Source organism: Triticum aestivum, chromosome 3A, assembly GCF_018294505.1.
Source record: "Triticum aestivum cultivar Chinese Spring chromosome 3A, IWGSC CS RefSeq v2.1, whole genome shotgun sequence".
Taxonomy (NCBI): Eukaryota; Viridiplantae; Streptophyta; class Magnoliopsida; order Poales; family Poaceae; genus Triticum; species Triticum aestivum.
Genome location: NC_057800.1, coordinates 656,456,891 through 656,461,550, shown reverse-complemented (window position 1 = coordinate 656,461,550; position 4,660 = coordinate 656,456,891).

Genomic DNA, 4,660 nt, shown 5'->3' with positions numbered 1-4,660 from the left:
GCTTGTGATCCGAAGAACATTTTATACATCTCCACGGGCGTTGCACCCATAAAATGCTGGAGAGCTCGTGGTCCCTCCGGATAAAACTCCCACAAATGAAGGGAGCGACGTTTGCCGGGCAGTGTTCGGCGAATCAGCATGACTTGCGTCACCTTGACCAGGTTGAGGTCTCTTTCTAAGAGATCCCTAATGCGGCCCTGCAACAAGGGCACGTCTTCGGGTAACCCCAATCTAATCCTTTGTTGACCCAGGATGCTAGCCATGGTGGGGGACCCGAGCGAAAGGCAGGAGGCGCCACCCACTTGGCGCTCCTAGGAGCGGTGATATAGAACCACTCTCGTTGCCACAAGCCGAGCTCCTCTTGAAAGGAGCCCTCGGGCCATGGAGCATCAGCATCCTTACTTATGACAGCGCCTCCGCACTCTGGTGCCGTCCCTCGATCATCTCCGGCTCCACTCCAAAAGTCTTGAGCCATAATCCGAAGTGAGGAGTAACACGGAGGAACGCTTCGCACACAACGATGAATGAGGAAATGTGGAGGATGGACTCCGGAGCTAAATCATGAAATTCCAGCCCATAATAGAACATCAGCCCCCTCACAAAGGGATCCATCGGGAAGCCTAACCCCCGAAGGAAGTGAGACATGAACACTACGCTCTCACCGGGCTGGGGACTGGGAATAGCCTGCCTTTGAGCAGGCAACCTATGCAAAATTTCGGCGGTCAAGAACTTAGCCTCCCTCAACTTTAGCACGTCCTCCTCCATGACGGAGGAGGGCATCCATCGGCCTTGAAGGTCGGGACCGAACATTGTCGAAGGTCCGAAGCGCCTGGAATTTGGAGCCTAGGGTGTTGGAACTCGAGGCGACGGGCGAACTTGTTTTGAGATTGGAGAAAAGGAGTAAGGCCTTGGTCTCTTTATAATAGGTTGAATACCAGGAGCCCTCCCCGTAACCATTTGGGACTCGCCTTTAATCGAGAAGACATGCTAACGGGCATGATTGGGTTACCCACGTCCGTATTGATGAGAATCCCGTAAATAAAGGGGACACGATCTCTGCTTTGACAAGACGTGCCAAGGAAACCGCCTCGCAAAACACGCTGAGGTGGAAAAGTGAAAACGATTCGAATAAAGGCTTGGCCGTAGTGTGATGTCATGTTGCGGAATACGTCAGCGGATTAGATTTGTGTTAATATTATTCTCTCTGTGGCAATACGTGGAAACTTATTTTGCAGAGCCGGACACTACTCTTGGTGTTTACAAACTTTTATGAAGGATTTGGAGGAGGAACTCGCCTTGCAATGTCGAAGACAGTTTGCGCGCCGGACTCGTCATCATTGAAGCTTGGTTCAGGGGCTACTAAGGGAGTCCTGGATTAGGGGGTGTTCGGGTAGCCAGACTATACCTTCAGCCGGACTCCAGGACTATGAAGATACAAGATTGAAGACTTCGTCCCGTGTCCGGATGGGACTTTCCTTGGCGTGGATGGCAATCTTGGCGATGCGGATATTCAAGATCTCCCACCATTGTAACCGACTTTGTGTAACCCTAACCCTCTCTGGTGTCTATATAAACCGGAGGGTTTTAGTCCATAGGACTCCGGTGTCTATATAAACCGGAGGGTTTTAGGCCGTAGGACAACTTCATCAGACAACAATCATACCATAGGCTAGCTTTTAGGGTTTAGCCTCCTTGATCTCGTGGTAGATCTACTCTTGTACTACCCATATCATCAATATTAATCAAGCAGGACGTAGGGTTTTACCTCCATCAAGAGGGCCCGAACCTGGGTAAAACATCGTGTTCCTTGCCTCCTGTTACCATCCGGCCTAGACGCATAGTTCGGGACCCCCTACCCGAGATCCGTCGGTTTTGACACCGACAGGGAGACTGAAGGAAATATGCCCTAGAGGCAATAATAAAGTTGTTATTTATATTTCCTTATACCATGATAAATGTTTATTATTCATGCTAGAATTGTATTAATCGGAAACTTGATACATGTGTGAATACATAGACAAAACAATGTGTCCCTAGTATGCATCTACTAGACTAGCTCATTAATCAAAGATGGTTAAGTTTCCTAACCATAGACATGTGTTGTCGTTTGATGAACGGGATCACATCATTAGGAGAATGATGTGATGGACAAGACCCATCTGTTAGCTTAGCATAATGATTGTTAAGTTTTATTGCTACTGCTTTCTTCATGACTTCTACATATTCCTTTGACTATGAAATTATGCAACTCCCGAATACGGGAGGAATACCTTGTGTGCTATCAAACATCACAACATAACTGGGTGATTATAAATATGCTCTACAGGTTTCTCCGAAGGTGTTTGTTGGGCTGGCATAGATCGAGATTAGGATTTCTCACTCCGAGTGTCGGAGAGGTATCTCTGGGCCCTCTCGGCAATGCACATCATGATAAGCCTTGCAAGCAATGTGACTAATGAGTTAGTTACATGATGATGCATTACGAAACGAGTAAAGAGACTTGCCAGTAACGAGATTGAACTAGGTATGAAGATACCGACGATCGAATCTCGGGCAAGTAACATACCGATGACAAAGGGAATGACGTATGCTGTCATTACGGTTTGACTTATAAAGATCTTCGTAGAATATGTAGGAACCAATATGAGCATCCAGGTTCCGCTATTGGTTATTGACCGGAGATGTGTCTCGGTCATGTCTACATAGTTCTCGAACCCGTAGGGTCCGCACTCTTAACGTTCGATGACAATTTGTATTATGAGTTATTTGTTTTGGTGACCGAAGTTTGTTCGGAGTCCCGGATGAGATCACGGACATGACGAGGAGTCTCGAAATGGTCGAGGGGTAAAGATTTATATATTGGACGATAGTATTCGGACACCGGAATGGTTCCGGAGTGTTTCGGGTATTATTGAAGTACCGAGGGGTTACCGGAACCCTCTTGGGGGAAGTAATAGGCCACATGGGCCTTGGGAGGGAGGCACACCAGCCCACAAGGGGCTGGCGCGCCCCCACTTGGAAGGGGTCCGAATTGGAGTGGGGAAGGGGGCGGCGCCCCCTTTCCTTCTCCTTCTCCTTCCCCCTTCCCCTCTCCGGTAAAACACTAGTAGAAAACAGGGCTTTGGTCACAGCGCAATATACACATTAGTCCTGGTTGCATTACGAACCGGGACTAATGTGAGCATTAGTCCCACTGTGAGCGGCTAAAGGCATTAGTCCTGGTTCGAGGGACTAAAGGTAATCTTTAATTCCGGTTTGAGATATGAACCGGGACTAAAGGGTGCGATGCCCTTTAGTCACGGTTCGTGTCACAAACCGGGACTAATGGGCCATTTCTCAAACTCTACCCCCCTCCCCGTGTATCGCCATTTTAGTTTTGGAAAAAACAAAAGAAAATGATAAAAACTTCAAAAAATAAAATCCTTCGAGATGTAGTTATATTACTATATCTATTAGTTAGGAAAATTAAAAAACTTAAATTTGAACATTTTTTTGCAAAAAAGTGTCATGAAAAAGTAAAATGGCTATAACTTTTGCATACGATGTCGGGAAAAACGTATATTATATCAAAATGTTCAGCACAAAAATCCGCATCCGATTTTGACGGCCTACGGCCTGTTTGCAAATTTTTAGAATCCTCAAATTCTAAAAGGAAAAAAGTTATGCTCAACTTTCATTTTTTTTTTAAATTTGGTTAAATCTGGTTAAACTACTTATTCAAGAAGTATTAGTGTTACTATATAATTATTCAAGAATATTAGTGTTACTAAATAATTAATTCAATTATTTTTGAATTTTGGTCAAATATGGTGAAACCATGGTCAAACTGTGGTCAAACTACTTACTCAAGAAATATTAGTGTTACTAAATAATTATTGCTTTTTAGAATAATAGTTTCAAACTCAAACAGTGAAATGTGTGACTTCATGCTCAAGCTAAACTCCTGAGGGTTAATAGGATTGGCATCTTACCGTTGTCAGGAAAACAACAAGTGTGTACTTGGAAACGAGGGGGAATAGAACCCGGAAGTAAGCGTGCTCAGGCTGGAGTAGTGAGAGGATGGGTGACCGGTCGGGAAGTTAGATGGTTTGGAATTATGAGGGGTGATTAGAGATTAGAGGTTAAATTGAGCAGCGATGAGCGGTGATTAGAGATTAGAGATTATAAAATAATTCCAAAATTTGAAATCAAAAAAATAATTATTAAAAAAATAAAAAATTGTATAATTTCCTTTAGTCCCGGTTGGTGTTACCAACCAGGACTAAAGGTGGAGCTCCAGACACCAGCCATGTGGAGGGCCTTTAGTCCCGGTACGTGTAAGAACCGGGACTAAAGGGGCGGGGCTTTAGTACCGAACGGGACTAAATGCCCTCACCAACCGAGACACATGGCCCTTTTTCTACTAGTGAAAGGAAGGGGGTCCGAATTGGACTTGGAGTCCTAGTAGGACTCCCCCCACTTGGGGGCGTTCTTAGGCCGACCTCCACCCCTCTCCTCCTTTATATACGGGGGCAGGGGGCACCTCTAAGACACATCAATTATTCTTAACCATGTGCGGTGCGCCCCTCCACCATTTACTCCTCCAGTCATATTATCGTAGTGCTTAGGCGAATCCCTGCGCGGATCACTTCACCAACACCATCACCATGCCGTCGTGCTG